Source organism: Oryctolagus cuniculus, chromosome 5, assembly GCF_964237555.1.
Source record: "Oryctolagus cuniculus chromosome 5, mOryCun1.1, whole genome shotgun sequence".
Lineage (NCBI taxonomy): Eukaryota > Metazoa > Chordata > Mammalia > Lagomorpha > Leporidae > Oryctolagus > Oryctolagus cuniculus.
In genome coordinates this window covers 145,560,389-145,576,277 of record NC_091436.1, presented here as the reverse complement: position 1 = coordinate 145,576,277, position 15,889 = coordinate 145,560,389, and the positions used below count along the sequence as shown (strand labels likewise).

The following is a 15,889-nucleotide window of genomic DNA, read 5'->3' as shown; positions in this document are numbered from 1 at the left end:
TCTTCACATTACTATTTTCCCAGCACTGTATATACAACATACTTTGAGTTCTCTTTCACACTGAAAGAGAAATCCCAAGTGGAAAAAAAGAAGAAGAAGAAGGAGGAGGAGGAGGAAGAGGAGGAGGAGGAGGAGGAGGAGGAGGAGGAGAAGGAGAAGGAGAAGGAGAAGGAGAAGGAGAAGGAGAAGGAGAAGGAGAAGGAGAAGGAGAAGGAGAAGGAGAAGGAGAAGGAGAAGGAGAAGGAGAAGGAGAAGGAGAAGGAGAAGGAGAAGGAGAAGGAGAGGAGAAGGAGAAGGAGAAGGAGAAGGAGAAGGAGAAGGAGAAGGAGAAGGAGAAGGAGAAGGAGAAGGAGAAGGAGAAGGAGAAGAAGACATGTTTCTTGAGTAGGAAAGGACAGAAGACTTCCTTAAGAAGATTCATGCACTAATCTCACTACTGGGTGTACAGCCAAAGGAAATGAATCCATTACATCAAAGAGATACTAGGAATCTCAGAGAAATAGACTTCTCGTGAAGGCAGAACTAGAAACTGCAGCAATCAGTCTTGAAACTTACCAGATACGTATTTACACCCATTAGTTTATGAATTACATGCCTATAAGGTTTTGAAATCAAAATTATAAGTATAAAACAAAGAAATATGTTTTATATACAAAAACATTTTGATGATATAAAAACTTTTTTTTGTTTTTAATTCCAAGCATTCCAATTGGCAGCACTTGTGGCTCAGGGAGATGGAGGAAAGAAGTCACATATTCTATCTCTTTGAGATGTGAAGAATCCAAAATGACTCTTCAAAAGGAAGTGATTTATTTTTCTGTGTACAAGAACACCAGTTCCCTAATATGATGGTTTTTGAACATTTTTCAAGCAATGGAATTTTATAAAAAAACAACAATCTTAAGCAAATTGCCATACTATAAAAGAGATTAAGGTAGACCATTGGTGGTTCAAGAGTGGCAGATGCAGGAGCAATCCCTGGGAACCCCCTCAGAATCCAACTAAGTCCCAACACAGAAGCAAAAAGACTTGTCCATGCACAGGCTGGAAACCAGATCTTTGGTTTTTCACTTGGGGAAAAATCAACAATGACTGTTTAAATGAATGACACACAGCAAACACTTCATAAAAAGAATATCAAACAAGAAATCCTTTCACTATTGATTCACTGGAAATTGAGCTCTTCATGCAGTGAACAAGAGAATCCTGAAGTCCTCAGGTGCCGTTTCCCCACATTAGAGATGTGGGTGAAAGGCTCCAAAGTTTCTGAGGATTTCTTCCTTTATGTCTTAGATTCTTCTGTCCCACAGCATGAAACCACCAACAAACCCCACCAAACTACCCGGTAAAGGGCAGGAAGCTCAGAAGTAGTCATAAGAAGGCTGAGAACAGTCCCTTCGCTACCTCCTCCTGTCCCTCTTATCTCTCACAAGTACATGGGCAATCCCCAGGAGTTTCAAGCAAAGTCTTCCTTCTACCAAGAGCTAACTCATTCTTTGTTGGCTTGCTGGACTTGTTCTGCTTCATACCTCACATTTTTGTCTAAGATAAGAAAGTAACTTGAATCACCCACCATATCACTTGATTATAAAAGGCAACAATTCTAATTCCTTTTACAGTTACTATTGGGTGTCAAGAACCCCTTAGGGAAAGAAGTTTGGCCAGGAATGCAAGGGGCATGTTGGATAGAGAAATCTGATAGCTGTCTTCACACTTAAACTTCCTAAGCTGGTGGCAGGTCTCAGACTTCCATAATAAACCCAATCAGATCACCGGGAAGCCATTCTAAACCATTGGATTGCACCAAATTACCAGGAGAGGAGAACCAGGAGTTCTACCTGCCGCATGAGTGTTTCTTGTTCTAAAAGTGCTGGTTACATGAGAAGCAAGTACTATCTGATAGGAAAGTCACTTTTCCTTTAATGCATTTTCATCAGAATTGACAAAGAAAGGAATACTTGAGAAGCTGGATGTATAAGTAATTTTTATTTTCTGCCTGTGGTCTGAGTAAGCAATCTGCTCCAAAAACGCAGAAAGGGAGAGAGCCAATATTTAAAAGTATTTTTAACTGATGTAGTTAGTGCCTACTCGACTATCCAAAGTCCAATGATTTATTCCTTTGCACAGAAAGATAACATGATTGGAAAATGTGATGTTTTACTGTGATACCCAAGTAGTTATTTGAGAATTATTACACCATTTTGCAAAAATGTTATAATTAGGTATACAACTAAAGAAACTAAGAGAAACAGAAAGCTACCAGAATGTATCAACTGGACATTACTGACAAAACAGAATACATTAAAGTAAGTAAAAATTTAGTTGATCTGTGCTGAGACCTTACTTCTTGTTTGTGCTATGAAATCCTAATAACAGTTATTCATGAACAAGGGAAAAAGAAGACAGGACAAACGGATGTGACTAAAATGTCTACAGACCCTTGCAAGATACTGAGCCATTGCTGTGAAGAGCTGAAATAATGGACATGAATGCAAGACGACAGGAGGGAGCTGGCAAAGGAAAGGGTTTTCAGGAAGGGTGGAAGGTGAGGGGTAAGGCTGAAGTGCTGCACAACAAAGACAGGTTCTCTAAGGAAGCCCACACTACAACAGGGCAGCCATCCAAAGGTCCTACCTCTGCCTGTTAGGGAAGCCCTCCCAGACCAGCTAAGAATGACATGTCAGGCAGTTGGCTTCCACCATTCACCACAATCTGAAAAAGCCATAAGCTGTTGAACTTGGCCCATCTGCCCAACAGAGTGCTTTAGTTAGCTGATGGTTTGTGTTCTTTATAGAAACTAACGGTGACTCAAATGGCACTGAGTGAGCCTAGAAAAGTGCTAACTAGAACCACTGGCTTGTAGCAGTAGCAAGAACAGCAGCAAGAGCAATGAATGAGTGTTAGTGTTAAGTGAGACAAGGTCTTGTGGTTGCACCACAGTATCCAGTTTTGTGGTTCTAATCCCTGCAATTTGGACAAGGTCTCTGGTCATTCACGGACAAAATCAACCAGTGCATATTGGTAAGCTCAGAAAAACAGTCCAAATACATACCCTAAATGGACCATAGGTTAAATAGTAGTCAATCAACTGCAATTACTCAAGTATATTTTGTATTTATTTGATTAGTTTATTAAAAGATTTTGTTTATCTGAGAGGTAGAGTTACAGACAGAGAAAGTGAGAGACAGAGAAAGGTTTTCCATCCACTGTTTTACTACCCAGATGGCCACAAGGAAGCTAGGAGCCAGGAGCTTTTCCAGGTCTCCCATGTGAATGCAGGGGCTCAAGAACTTAGGCCATCTTCCACTGTTTTCCCAGGCCATAAGCAGAGAGCTGGATTGGAAGTGGAGTAGCCAGGACATGCACCAGTGCCCATATGGGATGCCGATCCAACAGATGGAAGCTTAGCCCACTATGCCACAGTGCCGGCCCCTATTTGATTACTTCTTAAAAGAATTATGCTTAAAAACGAGGAGTATATTCATGGTATTGCAATTAGCACACTTTGTCATAGTTTTAAAAGCAAAATCAATTAGAAAATAATTTCCAGCACAAGCAAACACAGGAAATACGTGGTACTTAGATGTGATGGAAGCAGTCACTGCTCCTTGCTACTGTCACTCTGCGAGGTGGCAGTGTATAGCCTGCTGCTCACTGAGCCTCACATGGTTTAGAAAAAGGGACTTCTGTTCTATCTGTTGCTCCACAGCTTCATTCAGGGAATATCAGAAACAAAGAGTACTTCAGTCTACATTTCCTTCATTTTTTTATTATTATTTTTTATTTCTTTGAAAGGCAGAATTACAGAGAGAGGGAAGAAGAAAGAGAGAGAATCTTCCATCCACTGGTTCATTCCCCAAATGGCTGCAATGGCCTGGCCCAGCCCAGGAGCCAGGAGCTTCATCCAGGTCCCCCATGTCGGTGCAGGGACCCAAGCACTTCAGCCATCCTCCACTGCTTTCCCAGGCACATCAGCAGGGAGCTGGATCAGAAGTGCAGCACCAGATCTCAAACCAGCGCACATATGTGATACTGGTACTGCAGGCAACAGCTTAACCTGCTACACCACAGTACCAGCCCCACTTCCTTCATTTTGACATCTTCTCTCAACAGTTTCTAGTATGGCAAGAAGATCAAAGTTCTGTAACTTGGAGATCATCGTCTTCTAAATGTGGAACTGATAAGCAAAGACAATCATGTGTGGATTAAAGCACAAGAACACCTGAGAAGTGTATCATCTGGGGCTTTTGCTATATTAGAGGATTTTGCTGTAAGAACCCCACAGAGTGCATTTTACAAACCTAGATGGTCTAGGGCTGCTACACCATGTGATTGCACCATTAGACTCAGCAAACTTGAGAGAGATGAGGCTCTGCCATATCACACGACAGACTGTTTTACAGTCACTTTTTATACAAGTAGTCATTCTAAAATATTGATGAAAAAGTACAGTAAATACATAAACCAGTAACATAGTCATCTGTTGTACTTGGATGTAATTGTTATGCGCTACACTTTCATATGACCAGTAGCACAGTAGGTATGTTTACATCAGCATCAAACAAAAGCATGAGTAATGCTTCATGCTGTGATATGACGGCAACAGTGTCACCAGACAATAGGAATTTTTCAGCTCCATTATCATCAATGGGACCACTGCCACACATGCAGTGCGTCACTAACCGAAACATTAACTGAAACATTAACCAGCCATGACTCTGTATCCCTATTAACCTACTTGTTAGTGAATAAGACAAACATCCCATAAAGAAGGAAAAGCACCTTCACTATCAGCAAGCACTGCTTTCTAAACATCCTCTCTCCTGTTTATAACGAAGTTGTGAATAAAGTCCAATACAACGATTTTAATGAGGTCTACTTTTTTGTAATTTTTGCGAACAAAATACATCTTGGAAGAGATAGTGCTTTGTGATAACCTATCTAAATGCTATGGAGTACAGGGTTTCTGGGATGTCAACTTTCAGCATTTGCAAAATGTTGGTCCATTTTCTAAAAAGTGCATTTCTGTTCTTTCCTGCCTTCTTCCCATGCTCTCATTACACCACGGGGTGAGGCCTAAGGGTGGAAATCTGTTCCCAGCCTTCCTAACAATAGAAACATATCAAAGAAGGCAGGAGTGAATATGAGAATAACAGCCAATGGTACTTCTAGCACAGTAATTTTACATTCATCATGGTAGCTCCCTGCTCAATACCCCCACTGTGCCCTGATCACTCCTTTTTTAATCAGTGGTTCCCCTGCCACCTGCAATTATTCATCCAGCCCTGCTGGATAATTTTCTTCCCCCTGCCTGGCATAACAACAAAGCCCAGAAGCAAGAAGGAACACCACTAAAACGCAGGTCAGACAATGATGCAATTAACAGATCACGGAGAAGTGGCATTTCAGAAAGCCCATAGCACAAGAGACAGACTGATTTCATGGGTCAGGACATGACCAGGAAACCAGAGGCACTGTTTAGGAATATCTACATCAAAATTATTTTCTCCAAATGAATAAAAGCAGGTGTCAATATTATCCCCCTGATGAAAGCTAAAAGCCTTATATGGAGATTGAAATTAGAATCAAATTTAAAGCCATTTTGAAAGAGGAATCTTCTGAATCCCATGCCAGGCAAGGTGTGTATTTTTGTTCATCTTTTCTTAATCATTTTCTAATCACAGGAATCCATAATGCAGGAAACAAAGTCAATCCACAAAGAACCAAATCCCACAATAAGTGCTAGGGATGTAGCTGACTAAATCCAGTTGCTACATACAAAGGCCAAACCAGTTGAGGAGGTAGTCAACAGCTGATTTCACAGAATCCAATACAGGAGAATTTGTGCGTTGAAGGCTTCAGCCATGAGTATAGCAAAGAGAAATGAGTTGTCTTGATCTCTTCCCAGGAAGCTAAAGATCAAGTTAACTAAGGGCCTGGACTCAACACATGACCTTGGAGGAATTAGAAACCAATGGAATATCTCTTTCAGAGCACATTCTTAATGGATACTACAAGCATCAACTCAGCTATGAATTAGAGAACGGTATTTCACTTAGGTCACTGTGCTTTCAAGAGAGGGATCCAATCACAGAGGTTTCTCATTCTGCATTTCAGAAGCATCAGTAAATTTACTCTCTTTAACAAATGTTTTCCATTTTGAAATAGCCACTACAGTACAACGCACCAGATTTAGAAGTACTCACCAATCAAGTAAATAGAAAATGTCAAAGTTAATAAAAATAAAACATTAGTCCCAGATGTCTCACTTCCCCCAAAGGTGAAAAAATAAATTAAGACATTTAAAACAAATTAATTTGGGTGCTGTTATGACTTTTCAGTTACTTAACGGTCAAGTGACATCAGAGAAACATTACCAAATATTACCAAAAAAAAAAAAAAAAAAAAACCCACATGATTGAGATGACAATCATCAAAGTAGTTGTCATACTCAGGTAAAACAACATGAATTAGGAAATTACCTCTTTAGTCCAAAGTCACTTCCAACCTTACAAGTAGGAAAATTCCTTCAGGAAAGAGACCACATCGTACACATCTTATATCCCCAGGATTTAATACAGTGCCTAGCAAATAGATGCTCAATAGTATTTTCTAACTACTCTCTACTCCTAACTTTTCTAACTACACATGAAAGTGAGAAATGTTAAAGGCCAGGTTCTCACCTGTATTCACTTTCAACGATTCAAAACCGGAAAATGCTGATAAACTGGTGTCTCGAAGGAGCTTCTATAAGCTGAGGCAGACATCCCTGAGAGGGATGCCTGATTACTTAGGAGCTTTGGCTACAGAAACTTACTCCCCAAAGACCAAAGTGGAAAGCAAACTTGTGGAGCAGCTTGGCACCTTTCACACATGCAAAATAATCAGTTGCACAAAGTTAGGTTTAGTCCCAAAACTGTTCGGACTTTGTTCCTCTATCAACATCTGGGTTCAGCATGATTCCTGACCTCTACCTCAAACTGGAAATTTCAAACACTAACAACCCGGCTCAACAAGAAAGTAATGTCCTAGGTCAAGGCCACGGGAAACACAGAAGCCAGGATTAGCAGAAACAACACACAGAAATGATTCTGACACACATAGGAATGTTTCTAAATATCTAAAATAATGAAAAGACTTTTCAAGAAGGAAAATTTAAATATTCTCAAATTAAACGCATCTATATCGTGGAAGAGATAGCTTTCTTTTCTTTCTAGAGAGAGCACACTTTTCTCTTCACTGTGGATTTTGGCTACAAAAACCTGGTTCATGATCTGAGACCCCAAAACTGATTGTTTTAACAAGCCATGCCTTGAACTGACCTAGTTTGGAGATCTAGATGCCTTTAAATTGCCAATGAACGGAAACCATTCATGAGAATGGGGCTTTTGAATGCTGAGAATGTCCTTCAGGGCTCAGCACAGAGATATTTGGCATGGGTGACTGTAAATATTTGTAAAACCCTGGGTAAATGGACAGTGTTTGACCACACTCAAACCCTACTTCCAGCACAGTAATGTAGGAGCAAGTTATCTAGGGTGATTAGCTTGGGAAGTTTTTGGTTGAGTTTCTTTGCTTTGTTTGTTCAATTTGAATCAAAAACCAAAGAACCCAATTCTACCATTTGATATCTTTTTCACATTCACTGTATATTTTTACTTTTTTTTTTTCTCATCAAGACAGTCAATTAGTCAGAAGCTCTTTTTGATATAGAGATTTCTTTAAATCTCCATCCCATTTTTCTAGGTCTATGCTCACTACAAAGAATAAAATACCAGTCAAAGGTGTGCAAGGGCAGGGCAGGCATTACGTGCAACCACAGCCTTGGGTTTCATAAGAGAATTATTTCCAAGTGGTTTTGGGGATCTGCTGTGGATTTCTTGCTTTTTCTGCACCACTCCCCTCAAGACAGTTTTAGAGACTTATGAGACTGCTATCCATGAAAAGGACTCAGGTTGAGAAGGAGAGAGAGCTGGAAGGCAGAGGAACCTGCAAAGGAATTAGATGTGAGAGGGACGGAAGGCCAGGAGCCTCATCTGGGCGAAAGCCGCAGCAGCAGATACTTCAATTAGTCAGGAACTCAGTTAAGACTGGCTGGGCTCCTTTTGCCTCACCCTAAAAACTGAGTCATCCCCAAGTTCACTTATTTTGCTTCTGGGCATGGACACCCCTGATTTGCTGTTTCAGAAAGGTTAGATATATTCTCCCTTATCTCATACCGCTCAATGCTCCAATAAACACCCAGATACATCAAACCAGAAGAACACTTGCAAATTCTATTGGGAGCCCCAGCAACTGTCTGAGTAGGATACATGTGACAAAAAAAAAAAAAAAAGAAAAGAAATAAGAAATAAGAAACTGACAGTCTGCAGTGGAAAAACATGAGGAAAGAGAACATTTTCCCAAAGTGCAGACTTTATTTCTGAAAAATCTACATGTGAGAAGTACAGGGTCCTTCAAAAAGCTCATGGAAAGTGGAATTAACAGATTTTATTTTGGTGCAAAAGTTTTTGAAATCCACATGTAATTTTCCACAGTATACCATTCCATGAACTTTTGGAGGTACCCTCCTGTACGCACCAGGAGTAGACTGACAATAGAATCTCTGAAACCAGTAAGAAAAGCAAAAGGGATACCCTAGAAGGGCTAAGCAAAAGATCCCCTTTCCCTGTTGAAACACCAGTCAGTTTCACTTTAACTTGAACTTGAAAACTGGATCAGAGTTTCATTCTGTTTTATCAGCAATTATCTGATAAAATAATCACTGTACTGTATGGCCTAGATCCCACGGTTAACATAACATCTTATTCATAGCCATGTGTGTCAACATATTGCTATGCATTTCCAAATAACAGAAGGTAGACATCCTAGACAATGCCAACTTCTGGTCTCCCCTTAAGACACAGGGAGGTTTGGTCCAATCTTCAATTTCATGATACCTTCTGTAGCTATTGCTTTGTTAGAAACAAAACGAGTTTCTTCTTACCTTTCCAAAGGCATCTATTTTTAAAAGTTAACAGGTGTCGGAGGCATTCAGAATGGATTCAGTTCTGCATGGCTTGAGCAGTGGAGGCAGAGCGAGAGCCCTCAGCCTCGGCGGTGGCCGGGCCAGTCTCCCGGGTCCTTTGCCTGTCGCGGTCTGGCAGCCTGCAGCGCACAGCGCTGGAGCAGCCCACCTGGCAGGAGGGCCGCGTTGTCCCCGGCGGCTTCTCAGCAGCCCGGTCGGTGCGCGCCGCCAGCCCCAGCCGCTCGCACGCCGCGGAGGAGGGGCCGTCTGTCTCAGTCTCTTCAGGGCTCCGGGCTCGGAGCTGACAGCTCTGCACTTGGCCGGGGCTGCACCAGCGCTGCCACTCCCAGACCGACGGGTCGGAGGAGGAGGAGTCCCTCTCCGCCCCCTCGGCTTGACGGGCAGCTGCGGTGCCCGTGAACCGGGCACAGCCAGCGGGCGGGCGTGGGGCGCAGCTCGCCGGGAGCCCGGAGCTGGGAGCCGCGCGTTTATTTATACAGGAAGCTCGGGCGCCGCACTTCCTACTTCCCATCTGGGTCGCACTTCAGCCGCAGGTGATGGCCTTAACCCTGTCCGAGCCCAGCCGCCACCAGCAACGGGAGATCCAGTCCTCCCCGGGGCGCCCGGAGCGGGGTCCCCGGGGCAGCAGCCCTGGTGCCTTCCGTCCTACCCAGTCTCTTGGTCCCCGGCGCCTGCCGCTTCTCTGTACACATCTTCCCAGGCACCTTCTTCTCCCAGCTCCCAAAGTCTCCTTTCTGTAACACTCCAGACCCGCCTAACCACCTCGCCAGAAAACTGTTTATTATAGAAATACTTCCCAAGCACATCGCAAAAAACAGATGGTACCTGATCCATCCTTTTGCGTCTAGTGATAAAATTAGAAAGCAAGCCCATCCAGTCAGGGAGAGTGTTTGTTTCCCTCCTAAGACACAGGCATGTTTTTTATGAAACAATGATTTCCACTGGAGTGCTTTGTCAACACATTATGTGGGGAAACGCACGGTAACTGAACTGGTTGCTCAGCAGTTAAAGAAAGAGAAAGCCAGATGCTGTGAGATACTACCACATGCCTTCCTCACTCCAAAACCTCCAACACTTAATACCGCGCGATATTTTTAACAGATGACGTATTAACTCACTCCTCACAACCCACCCCGTCATAGGTCACAATCACAGCCCACATCCGTTCAACGCTGCCACGTCAAATGTCCCTTCTCTGACAGAAGGCTCTGCCTGCAACTCACTCTCCTTTTACATCCACTGTCTGGATCATGCTTCCCATAAAAGAAAGGATTCACAAGTCCTTTGTGGGGGAGATCCGTGCCTGCCAGTGAAGTAGTAGCAGCAGGCACTCTTCCAAACTACACAAGCAAACTGGTTCTCAGCTTCTGTGGAGGCAAACCTCTAGGTCAAAGCGAAGGGCGGGAGAACCGAGTGGAACTGTGTGTGTGATGCTAGCGCAGGCGGGAGGACCAACCCACTGGTAGGGGAGAGAAGGCAACAAGAACACACAACAGGGACCCAAGGTAATAAAATCAAAGGATATTTGAGCCTGAAAAGTCCTTTGAGCTTTTTAAGTTCAAACACCTAATTTTAAAGATGAGGAAATTGATGTCCAGGGTGACTTAAGTGATTGGCCCAAACCAGAGAGCGAAGGAGCTGGAACAAAGAGCTGGAACTTGAGAAAGGTGTATGTCAAGGAAAGCCGCCGCCCCAAGACACCTAACGTCAAGTGGAGCAGTGCCCTAGGTTCTGAGATGACCTACCTTAAAGAACTTCCTTGGCACACTAGCCACTGCTGACCTACAGGCACCAGGAAAGATAAATAAAGCACCTTGGAAGAGGTCAGTTTATTCATTAGAGGGCATGTAAATCTTCAGAGCCTTAAACCAAAGTTCAACACAGAGTCCACTTTTTAAATTACCATGCAATTATGCTATAATCTCTGTCAGCAGGACAGGGAAAAAGCTGCTGCCAATATGAATGAAAACACAAGTTAAGCAACAATAGGGCTACCTGTTGTCCCGAATATTTTGTATAATCAAATAGCATCATTGAGTATCTCCAACCATGCAAACATATCAAAACTGCAGGCAAAATTTAATAAGACTAAATCAACATGGGGAATGCTATAGTATTATGGGAACAATCTTTCCGATCTGCCTAAGTGTCCCTAGGGTGAGTGAATATTCATTCTCTTGAGCACTGATTGGTTTCCTTCCATAGAAGCTGCCCTGGAACACGAAGGTGAAGGTAGCTTAAATGCAGTCCTTGTGCTCAAGGACCCTCCAGTCCAGGGCAGGAGGGAGATAAGGGTATCAGCTATCAGGGTACTGTGATGAGCAATAGGGTAGACTGAAGCATGGTGCGCCATGGGAGCACAGAGACAAACAGTTTAACCAAAGGAAGGGAATTGATGAACAGATTCAGAGCAGGCTTCCTCCACAGGGCGATATAAATCTGAGTTTTCCAGGAAATGAGTGGAGAAGGTAGAGAAGGGCGAACAGGCAGAACAATGACTGCAAAAACAAACATTAGAGTTCAGGTGAGCCTTTTCATAATTCAGACAGAGTAGATGCGGTTGATGTGTTCACAATAAAAGAATGAAGGTCTGAACCAATGTAGTGACATGCGCATGGGAAGAAAGGGATGAAAACATTAAAGACAAATAAAGCGGCAGGCATTCGGCCCACGTGGGATGCCCACACCCAATATCAGAGTGCCTGGGTTCAAGTTCCAGCTCCAGCTTCCTGCTAATGTGCACCCAGGGAGGCAGCAGCAATGACTCAAGTAGTCTGGGCCCTGCCACTCTGCAGATACGGATTGTGTTCTGGGCTGCTGGCTTCAGCCAGCCCAGCCTTTTGGGGGTGAACTAGCAGATGAAAGATATCTCTCTCTCTCTCTCTCTCTCTCTGCCTTTCAAATAAATAAAAGTAAATAATATAAAATATTTTAAAGGAATGGGAACAAATGAAAAGAGATTTCAGAAACAGAATTTATGGGACTTGGTATCTAATTGGATGTGAGGGATGACAGAGAAAGAAGAGCCCAGGCCATTGGCACCTCTAAGAGTGAGAAAAAAGGACACACAGAGGCAAGCAAAATGATGGTGATTGCATTTAAATCCTGCAGAAACAGAGGAATCTCTAGGGCATACTGGAAAACTGGTCTAGTAGGCAGTCAACAGGAAAAGATCTGACATGAGGGCCATTTGGGAATGGCCATCATTTAGGGGGTGGTCATGGATGAAATTACTGAAAGCCAGGATCACCTGCAATGGAGAGTGTGCTGTGGAGGGAAGCCCAGAGCTTTGGACCCAGACAAACGCTACCACTCATTCATGTCTGTATAATCTCAAGCAAGGTACTTAACTAAAACTCAACTTTCTCATCCATAAAATGGGAATCATGAGGGCTGGCATTGTGGAGCAGGGAGTTAAGCCACTGTTTGCAATACTGGCGTCCCATATCAGAGCTCCAGTTCAAGTCCTGACTGCTCCACTTCTGAGCCAGCTACCTGCTAATGCACTGGGAAGGCCACAGAGGCCCAAGTACTTGGGTCTCTGCTGCCCACACGTGAGAACCAGATGGTGTTCAGGCTCTTGGCTTTGTCTTGCCCAGTCCCAACCATTGCAGCCATTTTGGAAGTGAACCAACGAATGAAAGATTTTTTGGCCAGTGCCATGGCTCACTTGGCTAATCCTCTGCCTGCGGCGCCAGTACCCCAGGTTCTAGTCCCAGTTGGGGCGCCGGGTTCTGTCCTGGTTGCTCCTTTTCCAGTCCAACTCTCTGCTGTGGCCTGGGAAGGCAGTGGAGGATGGCCCAAGTGTTTGGGCCCTGCACCTGCATGGAAGACCAGGAGGAAGCACCTGGCTCCTGGCTTTGGATCAGCGCAGCGCACCGGCCGTAATGGCCATTTAGGGGTGAACCAATGGAAGGAAGACCTTTCTCTCTGTCTCTCTCTCTCTCTCTCACTGTCTAAACTCTGCCGGTCAAAAAAAAAAAAAAAGATTTTTTTCTCTCTCTGTCCCCCACTCTTTATCACTCTTTCAAATAAATTAAATAAATCTTTTTTTTAAAAAATGGGAATGATGATATTCATCTCTTAGGTCGTTGTGAGCATACATGAGAAGATTGTAAAGTAGCTAGTGTTGTGCCTATTGGACAGAAATATCTACACTGTACCAGTCTTAAAAGTGGGGAAGTGAATGCCACTCTCAGAAATTTGCAGTGTACAACCTACTCAGCTGTGCACTGTGGCCCTGGCCTGACACACAGTAGGAACTCAATGTTCAACTAAGAGGCAAAAGGAAAAGGAAGAGAAAAGAAAGAGAAAGGTCAGAAAAGTGAATCCAAAGGAATACCACTATTTAAAGGGTAAGTAAAAGAGAAGCCCTAAAATAAACCTAAGAAAGAATTGCTGAGGCCAGCACTATGGCATGGTGGGCTATACATCCACCTGTGGCGCCAAGTCATGTCCTGGCTGCTCCTCTTCTGAGCAAGCACTCTGCCATGGCCTGGGAAAGCAGTGGAAGTTGGTTCAAGTGCTTGGGCCCCTGCACCCATGTGGGACACCCAGCAGAAGCTCCTGGATACTGGCTTAGGATCAGCCCAGCTCTGACCATTGTGGCCATTTGGGGAGTGAACCTGTGGATGGAAGATCTTTCTGACTCTCCTTCTCTCACTGTCTGTAACTCTACCGCTCAAAATAAAATCTTTTTTTTTAAATGAAAATTATTGTCTTTAATAAAAAGAAAAGTCAAAATTCATTTTTTTTTTTTTTTTTGACCAGCAGAGTTTAGACAGTGAGAGAGAGAGAGACAGAGAGAAAGGTCTTCCTTCTGTTGGTTCACCACCAAAATGGCCGCTACAGCCTGTGCTGAGCCTATCTGAAGCCAGGAACCAAGTGCTTCCTCCTGGTCTCCCATGTGGGTGCAGGGCCCAAGCACTTGGGCCATCCTCCACTGCCTTCCCAGGCCACAGCAGAGAGCTGGACTGGAAGAGGAGCAACCGGGACAGAATCCGGCGCCCCAACTGGTACTAGAACCCGGGGTGCCGGCGCCACAGGCAGAGGATTAGCCTAGTGAGCCATGGCACCGGCCAAAATTCATTCATGAAATTACACTTCTGTTCAACCTTAGCATGTAAGTTTTTTTTTTAAGGATTTATTTATTTATTTGAAAGTCAGAGTTACAGAGAGGAGAGGAGAGACAGAGAGAGAGAGAGTTCACTCCCCAGTTGGCTGCAACAGCCAGAGCTGCGCCAATCCAAAACCAGGAGCCAAGAGCTTCTTCCGGGTCTCCCACATGGGTGCAGGGACCCAAGGACTTGGGTCATCTTCTACTGCTTTCCCAGGCCATAGCAGAGAGCTGGATCAAAAGTGGAGCAGCCGGGACTTGAACTGGTGTCCATATGGGATGCCAACACTGCAGGTGGCGGCTTTACCCACTATGCTACAGTGCTGGCCCCTTAGCATGTAAGTTAGTAACACATATCATACACATGACACTTTAAGTGCAGCCTGTGGTTTAAAAATGCACTTTTTAAATGGATTGTTCAGTTTTGATAAACCAGAGAGAAGAACACAAGTATTGAGAAAGCAGCTTCTGCAAAAAGTACAATTCTTGCTGCACCAGAAAAGATAGAAGGCAAAGGTCACAGTGTTCTACCCTGACAGTTTGGTCACTTCGCATTTCCAAACACCTACAATTTCATTTGTGTTTTCTGTGACATCTAATGAGGTTCATCTTACTCATCCTTTCAACATTTATTGAGTGCACTGTGCATAAAACTAAGAGTATAACACAATTCAAAATAAGACTAATAATAAGATTTACACGAATATTATAAAACCATATGATAGATTTTAGGTCAAAAATACATTCTGGGTGGCATGGCAAAGAACAGACAAACTGCATGGAAAGTCGACATGTGACCCAGAAGTCATCCTCCAGTTATGTCCGATAACAAAATCTGACAAAGTTGGAGACATGTTGTTCTGTTTCTCTTTCATACATACAAGAGGCATCTCAACACTTCTCAGAGCAAGTTGAAACTACAAGAAACCCTTGACCTAAAGAGCTAATTGCCATTGTCGTTATGCCACAGAAAAGCCCACCTGAGTTGGGAGGGAGGGCTGGATTAGAGAGCAGGTCTCCTGGGGATTCAGGTGCCTGAGGCTCTATCATCCCATAAGACAGTTCCAGGAAGCCGGGATGTAGGGTCAGTGAGAAAATGGAGGTCAGCAGCACCTAGCTCATTCCAGAAAAAATGACTCTGCATTAGCCCTGAATTAAGATTCTGCACCAGAGAGCCAGATGAAATACTCTTGAGAATCCTTGTGTTTGCAAGGTTTCTATTAATCCTTCTAATGTTTTATCTCCAAATTCCTGCATGAGACAATCAATGAATAAAAAAATCCCCAGTGTTCCCAGAGTCATCATACCAACCAACACCCAAACTGGTTTACAGGAAATCCAACACTCAGTCCTGTGCATCCATATCCAACATAGATGCCAAGGATTCCACTGAAAGGCAAAACATTTCTTGGCTTGATGGATATGGAATTTTATTATTGCAATTAAGACTCCACCTTCCAGGGCCGGCGCCGCGGCTCACTAGGCTAATCCTCCGCCTTGCGGCGCCGGCACACCGGGTTCTAGTCCCGGTCGGGGCATCGGATTCTGTCCCGGTTGCCCCTCTTCCAGGCCAGCTCTCTGCTGTGGCCAGGGAGTGCAGTGGAGGATGGCCCAAGTGCTTGGGCCCTGCACCCCATGGGAGACCAGGAGAAGCACCTGGCTCCTGGCTCCTGCCATCGGATCAGCGTGGTGCGCCGGCCGCAGCGCGCCGGCCGCGGCGGCCATTGGAGGGTGAACCAACGGCA

General features: G+C 44.0%; 1 protein-coding gene across 16 annotated transcripts in view; it reads right to left on the bottom strand.

The window, feature by feature from the left end:
* The window catches only part of RNF144B (ring finger protein 144B), a 203,681-nt gene that overhangs the window by 88,169 nt on the left and 99,623 nt on the right, over positions 1 to 15,889 (bottom strand). The window contains exon 1 of one of the 16 annotated variants that reach the window (XM_002720859.5): positions 8,987 to 9,523. The exons of the other annotated variants lie outside the window; for them this stretch is intronic. The gene's annotated coding sequence lies outside the window, so the exon portion shown is untranslated. Of the gene's footprint in view, positions 1 to 8,986; positions 9,524 to 15,889 lie in introns of those variants that run through there. 16 annotated transcript variants of the gene reach the window in all.